Source organism: Panicum hallii, chromosome 1 (assembly GCF_002211085.1).
Source record: "Panicum hallii strain FIL2 chromosome 1, PHallii_v3.1, whole genome shotgun sequence".
Lineage (NCBI taxonomy): Eukaryota > Viridiplantae > Streptophyta > Magnoliopsida > Poales > Poaceae > Panicum > Panicum hallii.
This window is the reverse complement of record NC_038042.1, coordinates 40,706,099-40,726,984: the sequence shown is the minus strand read 5'-3', so window position 1 is coordinate 40,726,984 and position 20,886 is coordinate 40,706,099.

Below are 20,886 nucleotides of genomic sequence, written 5' to 3'. Positions count from 1 at the left end.
CCTCTCTAATAGCTCCCTTTCGCGAAAGAAACCCTGCCCACTCTATTAATTCAAATTGAATCCCTCCGTTACATAAAAACCCAACCATGCCCGACACCCTTTAGCATGCCCTGATTAATTCTAGGCAGATTTACGCCTTTAGATAATACGAACAAGTCCCTGGACCCCCGTTTAAGCCCTGAAACCACCTTTAGCGCGTCATTTTATGTGCAAAACGACTCTCGATTGACCCGAAACTTTACCACGCCCTTTCTAGTATAGTTTTAGCCATGCCATTAAGAAACCACCCAGAGATATTGCCCCTAACTCCGTAACTAAATTATTTCCGATTCAAGCCTAACGTAAAAGCTTTTAGTTCTTTCGCTTGATTGTGTGTCTGTTTGTTTGCGTCGTAGGACACGGAGTAAAACGACGAGGTTCCGACCGCGACCAAGGCAACTGAGGACCAGTACTGCGGCCCCGAACCCGAAGGGCAGTGCTTCGATCAGGACTTCCCGCAAGGGTTTGACGATGGCAAGTTCAATTCCGCCCTTTGATGCATATTTCTGTCCTAGTTTTTATAAACACGACCCAATGGCCTGTTTTATAAAATTGCATTGTTTTGCGTGCTGGAAACCCGATAGGATAGCCACCCTTGCTTGAAATAACCATACTTTGACTGCCTGATTTATAAAGAAAATGCGTGTGTGTGGGAAGGGATACAATGTGGTTTTGAAAAGCGAATTAGATGAGATGGATGGCATTTCTGTGTGAATTGCCGCTGATGTGCTCGTACCTGTGTGGTTGAGCGTGGATGGGAGATATCCATCTTGTCACCCCTAAGGACCGAGTTGATGTGACATCTCACCTAGCTTCTCGTAGTGGCGAACCACTTGACCGTTGTATGGGCAACGGCTTGGCTCAACCCCACTAGTTAGTCTGATAGCCATCAGGAGAGCTGGGAGCAACGGGTGATCAAGGAGACGGGATAAGCTCTGTGTGACTTATGCCCCGGTTAAACCTCGGTGTTTAGGTCGAATGACCCCTTGATAGATCCCGTGATGGCTATCAGGTCTAGCTACGGTGGGTAAGGGCTTCGATGGGATCTGCACCGGCACTCAGGTGTTCGTGCTGTGGTACCCCACCTGTGGGTAAAGTTGCACACCTCTGCAGAGTTGAAATCTATTCGAATAGCCGTGCCACGGTACTGGGCAAGTTACGGTGTGGTCACATAACTAGGTTTCTCTCTGGGAATGGTTGATCCAGTGTGAGTTGTTTGGAAAGTATCCGGCAGTGGTGCCATGTGCTACGGCGGACGGGAGTCCGGTAGCAGTTTTAAACTAGATCCTGTGTGGATCAACACCGTGTGCCCCTCGATGCTTAACGACTTATTTTTGAAAAATGTTTTTAAAACGAACCTTTGCATAAAGTCAAGTTTTCCGCAAATGAACCATAACCTTATCCTTGGATTATTCTGTGCATGTAATTCTGTGATAACCCCCTCCGTGGGTGTGATTGAACTTGCTGAGTACGTTTGTACTCACCCCATTTTACTTTACAGTGGAGGATCCCGACTACATCCCCGAGAACGACGAGTAGGGTCCCGTCCTGCACCCAGTCTTGCCTGTGGGTGAGGTCACCGTTGGAGCTCCGCATGGCGCAAGACTCTGACGATCCTTTGTTCGTAGCTAGTGTAGTTGTGTGGGTTCTGGTTGTAATCCTCGCGATAGTGGCGCTTCACTGCCCATTACCGCGTAGAGTTGTACGGTGATGTACCATCTGATGTAATAAAAGTGTTATCAGCCTCCTGGGACTGATAAAGTGACACTTTTAAGTCTTCCCTGATGGGGGACGCTTCAGGTGGTATCAGAGCCGTAGGCTGGCCGTAGGACGTGACCCTAGGAGCGAGACCCCTTTTCAGACCCTAAGACTTGTTCTAACTTAGATACCTTTTTGCACGCACACTTACCCCTGACTTTTACCCTGTTCCAGATGGCTGACAACGGATGGGTCACGGAGTCTGTTACGCAGAGCCTGGCCTTCCTAAGTTATTGTTGCTCAGCCTGGAACGTGTTGGGGTTATGGAGACGCCGGAGTACGCCTACCGAGAATACATCTCCGGTGGCACCCTTCGGTGCGACACGATGATTTTTGTGGAGAGGAGCACCCGCTACCCTGATGTGGACCCTTGGTTTATCTCCACAACTGGTTTCCGTTCCCTGACACCTACCGAAAAGCCGCCCGTAAAGCCCTGCGCCGATTACGTGTGCTCTACAGGCACCACTTCAGCGGACTCCTATGGGGTTTTTCCCACCCGCTGAAAGGAGTGGACGCACTTGGATTGCCAGGATGAGGAGACTTGGACGAGAAGAAGAAGACTTAGAAGATGCGGTCTCCCACCTATCCATCTACCTTACTGGCTTGGATGCACTCTGCGCGAACAGTCGGCACAGCTAAAGAAATTAATCCATGGAGTTGAAAAGATAACCCAGGAGCTGGAGGAACAACGGACAAGAGCTGCAACCGCCGAGTACTCCTTAGCCGCCCTCCAAGCCCAGATGCAAGAATACGAGACCCGCAACGGAATAGGTGGATGGATAGAGGAAGAAGAAGAAGAAGAACCCATGGAGACCCATTGGGATAAGGGTACACAGACCGAAAACGAGAAGGATCGGTTCCTTCCGATAAAGAAGCGCTCTATCAGGACCGAGGAAGAATCCCCATGATAGGATTAGCACCCCTAGCAAAAACTCTACCCTAATGACCACGTATCCATGAAAACTGTACCACCCTTGTTGTAATAATAAATATCATCTACTCGCTTTTGCACCTGTACCATGTTGTTTACCCTACTTCTGTTTCAGATGGCTGAGGAAGGATGGACCCAGGGCGATTGCCAAGCTGCACCTGGATTCCCCAGCCTCTTGATCAACACCCTGGAGGACCTTGGCGTTACGGAGCGCCCAAGATACTACAGCCGAGAGTACGAGCACCATGGTACCCTCCGCTGCAGGGTGATCCTGGTCATCGCCAGGAGCCACCGCTACCCCGACATCCAGCCCTGGCGGGCGACCGCCACAGGGTTTAGACACCAAGACACCTACCCCTTGGCTATCAGGAAAGCACTCCGTTACTTATGCCGGATTTTTGAAGAACACCTCGCCCCTACGCCAGCGAAGTTCTTCCCGCCGGCCATCAGAACCCCAGTCTGGGAAGCACGCATGAGAAACCTGGAGCGACGTCGCCACGAAGAAGGCCCCCTGTACCAAGTAGCGACTTACCTAGCCGCCCTGGACCAACTTTTCGATGAGCAAGCCAATCTTCTAAGGGAGCAGACCCATCGAGCCGAGCAAGCAGAGCTCGCGGTGAGGATACAGCAGATCCGAACCGCCCATGCCGAGGCGAGAGCCGCAGCAGCGGTCAGTAGCGAAGCTGTCGCCCAAGAAAGCCTTAGACAGGCCCGAGACCGGCGTATGCAAGATTGGACCCAAAGCGGAACACCAGTCCCGGCGATAGGGGAAGACCACGTGTTACTCGGGACCCCCGTCATAGGGTGGGGATCACTCTTCGGGAGCGCACGAGCCCCACCCAAGAACCCTGAAAGCTCTGCTGCCGCCGATGGAGGGGATGCTGCTATGCAACCCCTGACCGATGGGAACCCAGAAGACGGCGAACGAGAACCTCTCACCCTGTCCGCCCCGGAAGAAGACACACCACACAAGTAGAGTGACCGACGCCATCCCAGTGATGCCTTCCCAAGCCTTCCTGTTTAAGACGTGCCCTTTTGCAAGACCCTGGCCGAGTAGCACGAGACTTAATCGTACCCCTAAGTTGTATCCTCCCTGCTTAATAAAATAGTTGGTGCTTGTTGCTTGTGATGTTGTGTGCTGATGTGTTGTGTGCTGCTTAATTATATAGATATCGGCAGAAGATAGATTCTGCCTTATATATATACGAATTAAATAACTTAAACATCACATAACCGTGACCCCAATTTACCCAATCAACAGGTGACTCCCCGGAACATCGCGAGGGCCTCCCGCGGCCGGAACCCCGTAGCCGCTAGTGTCGGAGCACGTCCCGTTGAACAAGATCTTCCCCAAGGAGAACAAGAAGTAAGCCAGAACCGAGGGGGAAGTCAAGAAGGAGAACAACTACCACCACCCCCACCCCTCGGAGACCTGGCGCAGATCATCCATAACCAGACCCTCATACTGGAGACTCTGGCGAATGCCCTCATCAATCGGCAGCCACGAGGGCAGAATATGAACGACAAGCTGACGGCCTTCCTAAGGACCAAGCCACCTACCTTCGCCGGATCCTGCGACCCGTTGGATGCTGACGACTGGTTGCGAGTAATTCAGAGGAAGCTCGAACCATTCGAATGCCAGGACCGGGATAAAGTCCTTCTGGCAGCCCACCAGCTCACCGGAACTGCATTATCCTGGTGGGAAAACTATTGTGCCGCAGCCGAAGATGCCTCTACCATTACCTGGGGAGAATTTGTAAGGGAGTTCCGCCGCTACCACATCCCTTCGGCCACTATGAAGCGCAAGGCGGATGAATTCCGCGCACTACAACAAGGGAGTATGACGGTGGAAGAATACACCCACCGGTTCATAGAATTGGCCCGGTACGCGCCGGAAGAAGTGAACGACGACGATAAGAAGCAAGACATGTTCAAGAAGGGGTTAAGCCCGGAGCTACGAACCTTGCTTACTCCCCAGATCTATCCAGACTTCAACACCCTGATGAACAAGGCCATCCTCACGGAGAGGGCCAAGGCCGAAGAAAGAAAGGACAATAAACGCAAATTCTTGGAAAGTAAGGCTCGCCAGCAGGACCGCTTCCAAAAGCCGAGGAACTCCAGCTACACTGCACCAAGATCTCAGGCCCCGATGCAGTATAGGACTCAGTCGCAAGTGACAGGACCACAGGCCCCGCCCAGGAGCCAGAATACCACAAGGGCCCCGCAGAGCAATACAAGCCAGGTCGCCCCCGACAACAACAATGTTAGGGCCTGTTTCAACTGCCGTGAAATAGGGCATTACATCGCCAATTGCCCTTATGCCAAGAACAAGCCGGCCACATCAGCCTTCTCCAACTCGGTGAATGGACCCAGACAGGCCCTGACCGGTGCCAACCGAGTGCCCGTCCGCAACAACGACGGCAGCCAGCAGGAGAAGCAGCAATCATTTGGACGAGCCCGCGTCAACCACATCGACGCGCAGGAGGCTCAAGAAGCTCAGGGCGTAGTGCTCGGTGAGTACTTAGTCAACTCAGCTCTGGCGACAGTATTATTTGATTCTGGAGCATCACACTCGTTTATATCCTCGAGCTATGTGGAGAAACACAAAATACCTACAGTACTACTAAAAACACCCCTATTAACCCGGACGCCTGGAGGCGACATCAATTGTCAGTTAGGGTGTCCCCGGGTAAGGATCAATTTAAGTGGGGTAGACTTTCTAGCAGATTTAGTAGTACTTAAGCCTGGAGGAATAGACGTGATCCTTGGGATGGATTGGTTAAGCCGACACAATGGTCTCATAGGCTGCACTGATAAAGTGGTACACCTAACCAACCACGAAGGAGTACAAGTGATCTGCCGTACCCGGGATAGTAAATTTGACCCAATGGTATTTAGCATGGAAGCCAAGCCCTTAGAAGGAGTCCCGGTAGTAAACGAATACCCAGATGTATTTCCTGAAGAGCTTCCCGGTATGCCGCCGGACAGGGATATAGAATTCGTCATAGACCTTATTCCCGGAACCTCTCCGATAGCCAAGAGACCCTATAGGATGGCGGCCTCGGAATTGACAGAATTAAAGAAGCAACTAGAAGAACTGCAACGGATTGGTTTCATCAGACCAAGCTCGTCGCCTTGGGGAGCCCCAGTCCTGTTTGTCAAAAAGAAAGATGGGAGTATGAGGATGTGTGTGGATTACCGGGCACTGAATGAAGTTACCATTAAGAACAAGTACCCTCTTCCCAGGATTGATGACCTGTTCGATCAGCTAAAGGGAGCTAAGTACTTTTCGAAGATCGATCTAAGATCAGGGTATTTCCAGCTCAAGATTAGAGAAAGTGACATCCCCAAAACAGCCTTTGTCACCCGCTACGGGCAGTTTGAGTTCACTGTAATGTCCTTCGGACTAACCAATGCCCCTGCCTATTTTATGAACCTCATGAATAAAGTGTTTATGGACGAGCTGGATAAGTTTGTCGTAGTCTTTATCGACGACATACTTATCTACTCTAAGAGTATTCAGGAACATGAGCAACATCTGCGGGTAGTATTAGAAAAGCTGAGGGCACATAGGTTATATGCCAAGTTCAGCAAGTGCGAATTCTGGCTGGAGAGAGTAGCTTTTCTTGGTCACATTCTAACCGCGGAAGGTGTAGCAGTGGACCCAGAGAAGGTTGAAGCCGTATCCAATTGGCAGCAGCCAACTAACGTTAGTGAGATCAGAAGTTTTCTCGGATTAGCCGGATACTATCGGAGATTTATTGAGGGATTCTCCAAGTTAGCCCGACCCATGACGGAACTTCTTAAGAAGAAGAAAAAGTTTGCTTGGACAGAATCCTGTGAGAGGAGTTTTCAAGAATTGAAGCGAAGACTGACAACCGCCCCAGTGCTGACCCTACCGGACATTCATCGGGACTTTGTCATTTATTGTGACGCATCCCGACAAGGATTAGGGTGCGTACTAATGCAAGACGGGAAAGTCGTTGCATATGCCTCCCGCCAACTCAAAACCCATGAGCAAAACTATCCGACCCATGATTTGGAACTAGCAGCCGTAGTGCATGCCCTTAAAATTTGGAGACACTACCTGATCGGAAATAAGTGTGAGGTTTACACTGACCACAAGAGTCTAAAGTACATCTTTACTCAGCCAGACTTAAATTTAAGGCAGAGAAGGTGGTTGGAGTTGGTCAAGGACTATAATCTGGAAATTCAGTATCACCCCGGAAAGGCGAACGTGGTAGCCGATGCCTTAAGTCGGAAATCCTATGGGCCCACGAATGACCATCTGCGAGAGGAAATGGCACAATTAAATGTGCACATTATACCCCGAGGTTCCAGCCAAGTGCTAAACGTCCAATCCACATTAGAGGATAAGATTAGAGAAGCCCAAAGCTCGGATCAAGAGTTAGTAAAAATTCGCAAACAAACCGGAGAAAACAAAGCACCGGGTTTCAGAGTGGACGATAAGGGAACATTATGGTACGAGGATAGAATTTGTGTACCCCAGAATGGAGACTTCCGGCAGATAATTATGGACGAAGCACATAACTCGGCCTACTCTATCCACCCAGGATCCACCAAAATGTATATGGACATAAAGCAAAAATATTGGTGGAACGGAATGAAGGCGGATATTGCAAGATTCGTGGCTCATTGTGATACCTGCCAAAGGATCAAGGCCGAACATCAAAAGCCAGCAGGATTATTGCAACCCTTGCCCATCCCGGTCTGGAAATGGGATGAAATAGGAATGGACTTCGTAGTAGGCCTACCCAGAACACAGAAGGGACATGATTCCATATGGGTAATAGTGGATCGACTCACTAAATCGGCACATTTCATACCCGTAAGAACCACTTATGGTGGAGAAAAGCTGGCAAAACTTTACGTGGAAAACATAGTGAAGTTACATGGAATGCCCAGCAGAATCGTCTCGGATAGAGGGACCCAATTTACATCTAGGTTTTGGAAAAGCCTACATAAAGCCATGGGCACTAAGTTAGATTTTAGCTCCGCATACCACCCACAGACGGATGGTCAAACCGAGAGGGTGAATCAGATCATGGAAGATATGCTGAGAGCATGTGTCTTGACCTATGGAAACGATTGGGAACAGAGTCTGCCCTATGCAGAATTCTCGTACAATAATAGTTACCAAGCCAGCCTGGGTATGTCGCCATTCGAAGCCCTCTACGGAAGAAAGTGCAAAACTCCTTTAATGTGGTCGGAAGTTGGAGAACGTGCCCTAGAGGGACCCGACTTCATAAAAGAGGCAGAAGAAAAAGTAGCGGAGATCCGCGAGAAACTGAAAGCAGCCCAGTCCCGACAAAAGAGCTATGCAGACAAGAAGAGGCGAGAGATAAGCTTCAATCCGGGCGATTTTGTCTATCTCAAAGTCTCACCCATTCGAGGGACACGAAGATTTCAGGTACAAGGAAAATTAGCCCCTCGATACATTGGACCGTATCAAGTTCTAAAGAAAGTCGGAGCCGTGGCATACCGACTAGAGTTACCAGAAGAAATGTCAGATATACACCCAGTGTTCCATGTCTCGCAATTAAGAAGGTGTCTGAGAGTACCCGAGGGAGAACATGTGCTGGTGGAAACAATAGACCTGCAGCCGGATTTGCGATATCAGGAAGTGCCGGTCAAGATTCTAGACACTGTCGCTAAGAGGACCAGAAACTCCGAAGTACGGATATGCAGAGTTCAATGGAGTAGACACGGAGTAGAAGAAGCGACCTGGGAGCGCGAAGAGGCTCTAAAGAAGGAATTTCCCCATCTGTTTAGGGGCCAGCCGAATCTCGAGGACGAGATTCATTTAAGTGGGGTAGGTTTGTGACGCCCTGAAAACTTACCACGCGCTAAAATGTTCGTCGTCAAACCCTAACTCTAACCCTTGACGACCGACAGCGGACTTGACCGCCGTCCCAATCCCGCACCACTCACACAAGACCGCTTTCCGCGAGTAGCGCTGGCGCGACTCTTTTCCTCGCGCAGCGCGCGAACGCCGAGCACGCGTGGCCGACCCGCACGCGATCACCCGCCGCGTTCTGCGCCGGCGCTCCTCGTGCCGCGCGCGAATCCCCGCGCGCGCGTGGCCGACCGGCCGCGGTCGCCGCCGCGACCGGCGCCGGCACGCCTTCCCCTCTTTCTCTTTTCTTTTCTTTTTCCAATCTCTCTCTCTTTCTTTCCTTCCTTTCCTTTCCTCCCTTTTTCCTTTCTCTTTTTTTTCCTTTTTCCTCCCTTCTTCCTTTTCCCTTCTCTCCTCTCCTCTCCCCTCCTTCCCCTGCCTCTGCTCCCGAGCACCCCCACGCCGCGCGCCACCGTGCCGCGCACGCGCTCGCCCCCGCGTGCCCCGCGTGGCCGCGCGCGAGCTCCTGCCCAGCCGCGCCGTACCCGCGCCCCCCGGCCGCGCTGTGTCGCGCCACCAGTGCACGCGCACGCGCGTGCCGCGCCGCTCGCCGTGCCGCACGGCGCCCACATGCACCCACCCCCGCGCGTGCCGCACCGCCCGTCGATTGGCCGCGCCGCACGCTGCCGCACACCGCCGCCGTCCTGCACCACCGCGTCGCGACGGCCGCAAGCGGCCGGGGCGCCATTAATGGCGCCCGCACCGCCCGCCGGCCCTTCCCACCGACCCCCATCGCTCCTCCACGCGGCCGCCTATAAGTAGCCCTTCCCCGCACCTCGGCACCTCCACGAACGGCGCCACCACCCCCAGCCCCTTCTCGCACGCTCCCAACTCCGCCGCCGCACGCCGCTCGGCCGCCACCCGCAGGCCTCCGCCGCCCCACTCCCACGCCTCGCCCCGGCTCAAGGTGAGCAGGGGAATCAGTTCCCCTTGGCCCCCTCTCCCTTTTCCCCCACGCACCCGAGCCACCCCGGGCCTCGGCCGCCGGGATTAGGCCGGCGCCGAGCCCCTTTTCCCCTTCCTCTGTTTCACGGGTGAGAGGAGGAAGAAGAAGGGGTGGTTTTGCGTTTAACCCCCCGCCCTTACTCTCTTTTCTAAATAAGGACCCCCCCCTCTCTAATAGCTCCCTTTCGCGAAAGAAACCCTGCCCACTCTATTAATTCAAATTGAATCCCTCCGTTACATAAAAACCCAACCATGCCCGACACCCTTTAGCATGCCCTGATTAATTCTAGGTTTCGCAGATAAACCCTTACCCCCTTTAGATAATTACGAACAAGTCCCTGGACCCCCGTTTAAGCCCTGAAACCACCTTTAGCGCGTCATTTTATGTGCAAAACGACCTCCGATTGACCCGAAACTTTACCACGCCCTTTCTAGTATAGTTTTAGCCATGCCATTAAGAAACCACCCAGAGATATTGCCCCTAACTCCGTAACTAAATTATTTCCGATTCAAGCCTATCGTAAAAGCTTTTAGTTCTTTCGCTTGATTGTGTGTCTGTTTGTTTGCGTCGTAGGACACGGAGTAAACGACGAGGTTCCCGACCGCGACCAGGCAACTGAGGACCAGTACTGCGGCCCCGAACCCGAAGGGCAGTGCTTCGATCAGGACTTCCCGCAAGGGTTTGACGATGGCAAGTTCAATTCCGCCCTTTGATGCATATTTCTGTCCTAGTTTTTATAAACACGACCCAATGGCCTGTTTTATAAAATTGCATTGTTTTGCGTGCTGGAAACCCGATAGGATAGCCACCCTTGCTTGAAATAACCATACTTTGACTGCCTGATTTATAAAGAAAATGCGTGTGTGTGGGAAGGGATACAATGTGGTTTTGAAAAGCGAATTAGATGAGATGGATGGCATTTCTGTGTGAATTGCCGCTGATGTGCTCGTACCTGTGTGGTTGAGCGTGGATGGGAGATATCCATCTTGTCACCCCTAAGGACCGAGTTGATGTGACATCTCACCTAGCTTCTCGTAGTGCGAACCACTTGACCGTTGTATGGGCAACGGCTTGGCTCAACCCCACTAGTTAGTCTGATAGCCATCAGGAGAGCTGGGAGCAACGGGTGATCAAGGAGACGGGATAAGCTCTGTGTGACTTATGCCCCGGTTAAACCTCGGTGTTAGGTCGAATGACCCCTTGATAGATCCCGTGATGGCTAGTCAGGTCTAGCTACGGTGGGTAAGGGCTTCGATGGGATCTGCACCGGCACTCAGGTGTTCGTGCTGTGGTACCCCACCTGTGGGTAAAGTTGCACACCTCTGCAGAGTTGAAATCTATTCGAATAGCCGTGCCCACGGTACTGGGCAAGTTACGGTGTGGTCACATAACTAGTGTTTCTCTCTGGGAATGGTTGATCCAGTGTGAGTTGTTTGGAAAGTATCCGGCAGTGGTGCCATGTGCTACGGCGGACGGGGAGTCCGGTAGCAGTTTTAAACTAGATCCTGTGTGGATCAACACCGTGTGCCCCTCGATGCTTAACGACTTGTTTTTGAAAAATGTTTTAAAACGAACCTTTGCATAAAGTCAAGTTTTCCGCAAATGAACCATAACCTTATCCTTGGATTATTCTGTGCATGTAATTCTGTGATAACCCCTCCGTGGGTGTGATTGAACTTGCTGAGTACGTTTGTACTCACCCCATTTTACTTTACAGTGGAGGATCCCGACTACATCCCCGAGAACGACGAGTAGGGTCCCGTCCTGCACCCAGTCTTGCCTGTGGGTGAGGTCACCGTTGGAGCTCCGCATGGCGCAAGACTCTGACGATCCTTTGTTCGTAGCTAGTGTAGTTGTGTGGGTTCTGGTTGTAATCCTCGCGATAGTGGCGCTTCACTGCCCATTACCGCGTAGAGTTGTACGGTGATGTACCATCTGATGTAATAAAAGTGTTATCAGCCTCCTGGGACTGATAAAGTGACACTTTTAAGTCTTCCCTGATGGGGGACGCTTCAACTATAGAGCCAACGGATGGGTCGTGGAGCTTCACAAGGATGATGTGGTGCTGGCTAGGGGGTTGTGGAGGCGCGGGAGTGCCCGGAGCGAGCTGCCCACGGTGGGGCCGAAGGCGGCGACGGCAGCGCTCGTCGGAGGCGAAGCTCCAGTTGAAATTGGGAGGCAACAGGGGGTTGTCAAGCACGAGCAAGCAATGGGGAAGCTTGCACGAGGATGTTTTGGGGCGGAGGAGGTCTGGTGATGGCTGCCCACGGGAATGCGGTGCGCGGCCGGAGCAAGAGGAGACGGCGGCGGAGGAATGTGGTTCGGGCGCTCGGAAATTGGCACTGGAACTGGAGGAATAGGATGTAGGCGTTGAAGTGATGCTGTTGCACGCGAGAGACCGAAAGTTAAGGCTTCACGGGGGGGCTGTCCACGGCGACGAGGAGGTGGCGGCCGGCGGACGCTCGGGGTAGTCGTGGCGCGCGCGCGAGAGGCCACTAGGGAAGAGGAACTTGACCGGGAGAGGAAGAGGGCGACGCGTGGAAAAGATCTCAGCAGAAGGTGGCGCTGCGGCAGCGGTGACGCGGCGGCCAGAGGCGCAGTGCTGCCGGTGGCAGGCGAGCAGAGCAGGGTCCCACGTGCGCGAAGAGGAAGAAGAGAGGGGAGAGGTCCGGGGGACTTGATTGTGATTTCCAAAAAGTTCAGGGACCTCTTGGTAAATTAAGATTTCTCACTGCTACAAAGATCAAATGAGAAAATGCTCAATATGAAAGTTGTAGAGTTTTTCAAACTCTACAACATTGTTTTAAGGCTTAGGTTCAGAAACTCAAAGTTTATAGCTTTTTATATTGCATTTTGAAACAAGATGGAATTTATATTATCTTTGTCTTTGCCCACCTAAATTTGATCAAATTTTGGGCATGTTTACAATTTTTTTGGACTGTCATGATTACTTGTATTTTTACACATTAATCCTTAAATAATTCTGAATTTTACTTTTATATTTCAATCATTTCACATGTAAACCCTTATATTTTTGTGTTAATTACATATAGGTCCTTAGTTTCATATAAAGTCTATTTTTCTTAGGTTTAACTTAACTTTTGTACTTTTCTTCTCTATGGTCATTTAGATTTGACACTTAATAGTACTTTTACCCAATTACACTCAAGCACTTTTATAAATCATAAATTACAAATATACCCCTAGCTATCCTGTACAACTCACCTACATCAAAGCAAGCATACATATAAGATATCCAAACTTAGTATCTAGGTTTCTAACTACCTGGATGTTACAGCCTTCCCCCTAAAAAGAATCTCGTCCCGAGATTCTGAAGCTGAACAGAATCGGATGATTAGATTTGGGAATTGGCTTGAAGGAAGTCTGGGAAATTTTGTTAAAGATAAGATTTTGTTTCCCAAGTCGTTTCTTCTTCGGTGTGATGATCCCACAAGATTTTATACATCTTAACTGCCCTTTTTCTGGTGAGCCTTTCCTTGGTATCCAAGATTCAAAGAGGTCGTTCGATATAAGATAGATCGGGTTCAATCTTAGTGGCACAAGTCTCCACGATTTCTGTGGGTACTTTGACACATCTCTTAAGTTGAGAGACATGGAAGACATCGTGAATAGCAGCCAATTGAGACGGAAGGCGAAGTTTGTAAGCCACTGGGCCACAAACATTGAGAATTTCAAAGGGTCCGACATATCGAGGTGCTAACTTCCCTTTTATGCCGAAACGTTGGATACCTTTGGTAGGAGATACTCGGAGATAGACAAAATCTCCTACTTAAAATTGCAGAGGTTTCCTCCTCTTATCTGCGTAGCATTTCTGTCTGGACTGAGCGGTTTTAAGATTAGATTGAATAACCTTAACCTTATCTTCGGCTTCAACGACTAGGTCTGGTCCGAAGATTTTGCGTTCACCGGTCTCAGACCAACTTAAAGGAGTTCGACATCTACGACCGTATAACGCTTCAAAAGGAGCCATTTGAAGACTAGCTTGATAACTGTTATTGTAAGAGAATTCAGCTAGAGCAAGGCACTTGTCCCAACTTGTACCATAGTGAATAATACAAGCTCGGAGCATGTCTTCAAGAATTTGATTAACTCGCTCAGTCTGTCCATTCGTTTGAGGATGATACGCAGAGCTTCGTATCAGTTTGGATCCAAGAGCTGATTGTAACTATTCCCAGAAGCGTGCAATGAACTGGGGTCCTCTATCAGAGATGATAGTTTTAGGAACACCGTGCAATCGAACGATTTGATCTAGATAGATCTCTGCATACTTCTTAGTTGAATAAGTGGTATGCACAGGAAGAAAATAAGCTATTTTTGTGAGTCTATCAATGATTACCCATATGGAGTCATGCTTTTGAGATGTGTTGGGAAGACCGACAATAAAATCCATGCTAATGTCTTCCCATTTCCATGATGGAATGGGTAATGGCTGAAGTGTACCAGATGCCTTGAGATGACTGGCTTTGACTCTCTGGCACGTATCGCACTCGGATCCATATTTTGCAATTTCTCTTTTCATTCTGGTCCACCAAAAATGTTGCCGTAGATCTTGATACATCTTGGTGCTACCAGGATGAATAGAGAACTTGGATAGATGTGCTTCATCAAGGATTTGCTTGCGAAGCTGATGATCTTTAGGTACAACAATTCGATTGTTGAACCATAATGTTCCTTGATGGTCAGTGTGAAAACACTTATATTTGGCTTCTCCTAGAGATAGCTTTGATTTGATGATTTTGATACCCTCATCATGTAGTTGCGACATGATGATTCTATCTCGAAGAGTAGACTCAATGGATAGTAGATTCAGACTACCTTGAGGAATGATCTCTAAATTGAGTTTTCTCATCTGATGGCAGAGAGTGTCACTGAAAGTTGCTATGGATAAACAATGACAGTGTGCTTTGCGGCTAAGGGCATCCGCAACCACATTAGCTTTGCCTGGATGGTAGTGTACCTCATGGTCATAGTCTTTAATCAATTCTAACCAACGCCTTTGCCTCATATTTAGGTCAGCTTGAGTGAAAATATACTTGAGGCTCTTATGGTCAATGTAGATATTACACTTAGCACCCATAAGATGATGTCTCCAGATCTTGAGAGCATGGATAACTGCTGCCAATTCAAGATCATGTGTTGGATAATTTTGCTCATGAGTCTGGAGTGCTCTTGATGCATAGGCAATGACCCGATTGTTTTGCATAAGGACACAACCAAGGCCAATTCCGGAAGCATCGCAATAGACATCAAAAGGTTGAGTGCTATCTGGCTGAGCTAGCACTGGAGCAGTTGTTAGGAGTTTTCTCAAGGTATGGAATGCTTTCTCACACTTGTCATTCCAGCAGAATTTAACTTCTTTCTTTAATATCTCAGTCATGGGTTTAGCTATTTTGGAAAAGTCTGGAATGAATCGGTGATAGTATCCCGCCAATCCAAGAAAACTTCGAATTTGATGGACTGAAGTTGGAGGTTTCCAGTCCATAACCTCTTGGACTTTGGTTGGATCAACCGATATGCCTTCACTAGAGACAGTGTGTCCTAAAAATTTCACACTATCCAGCCAAAATTCACATTTCGAGAATTTGGCATAAAGGTGATGATCACGTAGTCATTGCAGGACGACACGTAAATGATTGGCATGGTCCTCTTTAGTTTTGGAGTATATCAAAATGTCATCAATGAAGACCACGACGAATTTGTCGAGTTCCGGCATGAATACTGAATTCATGAGATACATGAAATATGCCGGTGCATTAGTGAGTCCAAATGACATAACCAGATATTCATAAAGTCCATATCTGGTCGAGAAGGCCGTTTTTGGAATGTCACAAGGCCTAATCTTGATTTGATGATAACCAGAGCGTAAGTCAATCTTAGAGAAGACCTTAGCTCCGGCTAGCTGATCGAACAAAATGTCAATGCGGGGAAGAGGGTACTTATTTTTGATGGTAACCGCATTGAGTGGACGGTAATCGACACATAGCCTTAGGCTATTGTCTTTCTTTTTGACAAAGAGAGCAGAACAACCCCAAGGTGAAGCACTTGGACGTATATAACCCTTATCAAGAAGATCTTGGAGCTGGATTTTTAGTTCTGCTAATTCATTTGGAGGCATGCGATACGGCCTCTTTCAAATAGGAGCAGTGCCCGATTGAAGTTCAATGATAAACTCGATGTCTCTATCTGGTGGCATTCCAGGCAAGTCGTCTGGAAAGACATCGGGGTATTCACATACTATAGGAATATCTTTAACTTGGATATTTGTGATGGCATAAGTGCAAGGATGCAGACATTCTGGCTGAGGCAGATAAAGGGTGGTGATCCCATAGTATGGTGAATCAATTTCAACAACTCGGGAAGAAATATCTAGCCGTACTTGATGTTTAGTCATCCAGTCTGTCCCAAGTATAATATCAATACCCTCCAAACTTAGTAAAACCAAATCAGTTTTGATTTCTTTACTACCTAACTGAATTGGCACATTTCTACTCATTTGGTTGGAGGTAATATTTCCTCCAGGGGTAGAGATCATATATGACCCCTGGGTAGAACTAAGATCGAGTCCTATTCGGGTACCACAGTTGTTACTAATAAAACTATGTGTTGCTCCCGAATCAAATAATGTAACAACTGGTTTGTGGTGAATAGAGAATGTACCCGACATGACGGGAGCTCCATCGGGATGTTCTGCCAGAGTGGTGAAATTAATCCGCCCTTGCCGGACTTGCATTACCGGTTTCTTGCCCTTGTTCTGGTTCCCCTGAGTAGAGCTCTGCCCTTGATTAGTTTCTTGGGCCGCGGACAATCTCTGATGAAATGATCCGCGCTTCCGCAATTGAAACAGCAATAATTGCTGCTTCTCTGTGGCACTTGTTGAACAGTTGGCCGTGGGCCAGATTGTTGTAGTTGTTGCGGAGGAACGGGAGGTCTATACCTTCGTTGCTGTTGGGGCAGCCTGAAAACCAGCCTACCAGTTGGGGCATTCCGCTGTGGCGCTCGGGACGGTGTGTTGGGAACAACCCGATACCTCGGTGGTTGAGCACTCGAGGGTCCAGTAGGATTCTTTCTCTTCTTCTCAGCATAATGCGCCACGATGCAATCTTCTTGAGTTAAGGCCATATTAACCAGCTCACTGAAAGTATTAGCCCTCACAAGATTCAGGCGTTCCTTGAGCTTGGTATTAAGGCCCCGACGGAAACGATCTTGTTTCTTGTCATCATTATCCACATGATATCCCGCATATTGACACAGATGATTAAAATTCTGTGCGTACTGCAGGACTGTACTGGTGCCTTGAGTAAGTGCCAAGAATTCATTCAACTTTCGCTCCAGCAATCCTTCTGGAATATAGTGTGCTCTAAAGGCTGCCCGAAACTCATCCCAGGTGATATTGTGCCCTGCAGGTTGCATGGTGTAGAAATTATCCCACCAGATCTGAGCAGCACCACAGAGTTGCTGGGTGGCAAAGGAAGCTTTGCTTGAGTCCGCACAAGGTATTGTCAATAGAGCGAACTTCGATTCAATGATATGGAGCCAAGCATCGGCATCCAAGGGTTCTTCAGTTCTACTGAAGAATGGAGGCTGGGTACTGATGAAATCCTGATAACTAGCCGCGGGAGGATTGTGGTCATCACGACCTCCTCGGAACTGCTGATGTTGCTGGTTTTGTTGTGCTTGTACTAGCAAGTTGAGAAGTTCAGTTTGCCGAGCCATAACTTCGGCAAGGTTAGGAGGTGGCGGTGGCGGTTGTTGAGAACCGCTAGCCTGATCTGCCCGGAAACCTTCCGGGGTTCCGCGCGTGGCTCCAACCATCTGAAACAAAGGAGATGTCCATCATTAGCCATATAGCCTTACTCCCAATTTCAGAAGATGTACGACTTAGATAAACAATGCATACACTCCATTCAATTATCTCATTTTAGAATCATAGGGATAGTGAACAAGATGATAAAATAGGAAACTTATATTACAACACTGATTCTGATCGTTCTCCACATCACACATCCGAAAGATCCCTACGCAAGCCATCTATGTTACAACAAATGGCATGAGATCTAGCTAAGTTACACACTACCTAAGTTATTACACTCCCCACAAGTTACCTCTAGCTAGTCGACGATTTACGAAACTAGAAATCGTCGAAGTTGCCTACAGAAGACTGACTGCCAGAGGGAGAGTGATAGGGACTAAGAATAGGATCCCCGTGCTCGGAGTCAAGCTCTGAGACACCCTCAATCTCTTCCGGATCTTCTTCTTCCTCTTCAGGCATTACGGGTGCAGCAGGTAGTATCGGTTGTTGCTGCAGTTCCTCAAGGTGAGCCTGAGCATCATCAGCCTCAAGTATCAGATCATGAATTTGTGCCTGTAGGAATTCAATGACAGTGTCACGTTGAGTGATTATATGATCACTCTCATTGATCTGATCTTCCCGGTGAAGGATGGTCTCATCTCGTGCTGTGATGATTTCATCCTTTTGAGTCACCAGGGCTTGTAATTCCACTATTTGAGTAACTTGGCGGTCATCATTCCAATAATGACTTTGAGTCGCACAAGTTAACTGACTCATGCTATGACGCAGCAAAATCTGGTAATGATGTTGCACATCCATAAACCTAGTAATGCTACGAACCGTTTCTTCAGCCAGATCTCCTAGCATATGGCCAAGATGTTCTGTCTGAAAATTCCATTCCAAATTACCAGGGTCTATGGTAGGAAATAAACCAATAGGATACGCGGCAACTTCTGTTGGATGTTGATTGCAGAAAAGTTTGATAGCTTCCAAGGCAGCGGTTTCAAGGGTATCAACCAGATGATATCCGACCACTTCCACTTCTATGGGATGCCATGAGGAGCGGAAAGGGTGTTGAGGAATTATCATCTTAACCCGGCATCGAGGAACTCCCTCTTCGCGATATTCCACCCCATCATATTGAGGAAGCTCTGTATAGTGGAACAGACTTAAGGATTTGCCATAAGAGACGAGGAAACCCTTTCCAATGTAAAGCATTGGTGTGGGAGTGCCCCTCCTGATCCCAAAAGGCATTGGAAGGAGCAGCCATCTGCGACAACAATGCAAATGGTAAGATATATTTACCCTGCGAAAAGCTCACAAGGTAAATGGATTAAGATAGCTGATTCTGATAACAGCAAAGGCTGGAAATCAGATGGATACTTAAGGGACTCGGCTAAAGATTGCTATTTACCCAAACTAAGAAATACCAACATGTTACCTATTTCTTAAAGCAACAAAATTAAAGATCCCTTTTGTTGATTAATGTATTATGCATGCACGCACTATTCGATCTCACAAACAAAAATAACTACCAAGTAATCTTGGTCTTACGTGGTTAGTTACGGTGGCACAATATAAATACGTCTCTCTCTATTAACTAGTCGATAAGTTCTATCCGTCCTAGTTTCGTAATCGTGGTTAGTGTACCTGCAGAAAACCACAATACATATATATATATCCAATGAACCTTTCATGCCAGCATGTCATGAAAGCGTCCCCATTCATTACTGCTCACTATAGAAACAGTCTCTGTACAATTACCGCCATACAGACAACGTTAACATACGTTATCGAAACAATGTATTCATGGGGGTACCGCCAAAAATGCGGGGGTATGAACAGCAATCGCCATACCCTGCGCCGAACCATCTACTCCCAATGTAGTCAACCAAAGTTGGTACATTGGCAGCATCTCAAGTAAGCCACTGCTTGAGAAACAGCGTTCGGTTCGCATCACCGACAGGAAGGCCAAGCTCCCTCAGTTGGCTGAGGATCCTTACCTTCTTACCTCGCGATCGAAGGTGTCGTTACAGAAAGTAAAGTTGTGTTGTACATGAATTTAAGTTTTAATAGAAAAGTAATGCTAGAAGTTAGAGTTATATATATATATACTACAGCCACCTCTAATTCCCTTAATAACATTACCCTAGGGCTTTACGTACTATACATAAAACTTAACGAACCCAACGTAGTTCGCAAATACTTGATTAATCAAAATTTTTATACTATAAATTATTTTTAATGCTAAATGTATCTCCAGGGTACACTTGTTAGCTCTGATACCAGCTGTGGCAGAACCAACCTGAATTACACCGGCTCAAGTACGCGAGTCCTCTCTTGAGGGCTACCTCGTGCTTCAAACGGTATAATCCCTTGACCTGTCGGGTAACGTCCCGATAAACCACCGAAAGCAGGATCCAACAAGGTACCTCGCTCGAAGGTGAGTCCAGAGATATAAACGCCATTACACTTTACATCACAGGCAGATATATTACAGATGCATGTAAAAGTATCGTAAGTGTCCAACGAGGGACATTATTACAAAACAGTTCAGGTTTTAAGTCACAACAGCGGAGTTTGAAAACACGAACACGGTACACGTCGTTATTACAGATATCATGCTAGCCCTGGCATGATATCACTCGGCAGAATCGGTGTTGGCCGGGGACGGATCCCATTCCACGGACCAACCATCAGGCAAGGGGTAGGGCCACGGGGTAATGAAAGCTGGCTCATCAGGGAGATTACCTGAAGTAAATCAACAAAAGCAAGGCTGAGTATACTAATACTCGGCAAGACTTACCCGCTCATGGTATACTTAGCCATGTATCTAGACTTATGCAGGCTTTTCAGGTTTTGGGTAGGGTTTTCAGCTGAAAAGCAACAAAGAGTAGATCCTTATTTTCAACTTTTAGCTTTCAGATTCTAGTTAATTAACCATTCTAGGTAAGCACCTAAAACTACTCAAACATGGTAGAATCTTTAATCAAACATCATCTTTGATAATCACAAAGTTGCTCTTGTTACTCTATGTGGCAAAGGGATTAAGCAGTCTCAATCTCCGCGAGAAACGGACGATTCCTGAATCGAATTTCAAAACCTTGCAAGGGTAAACCTAACTCACACGCTTGGAACACCAAAGGGTCGTTCCGAAGCAACCGTTTGCCTTTCATTCCGACTCGTGGATCAAGGCCACCACAAGCGACTGCAGGATCATATGCACTTCCAAAATGCAGGACGTACGTCTGTAGCGCGACTACAAAACTCGTACTCCTGGTTGCCCAGCAACACGTATTCCTACACGTCGAACCAAGTAACCAAAAGAAGTAAATACATGTGGTGGGGGGTATGTCCACTCCTCGGGCCGATTGGTTACTAGGCTTACCGCTTACCATATTTCACGGCATGTGGCTAGTACTTTCAAACGCTTAACCACCGCTACCACACACTGCGGCCTTATCCAGTTCAACAACACAGACGGG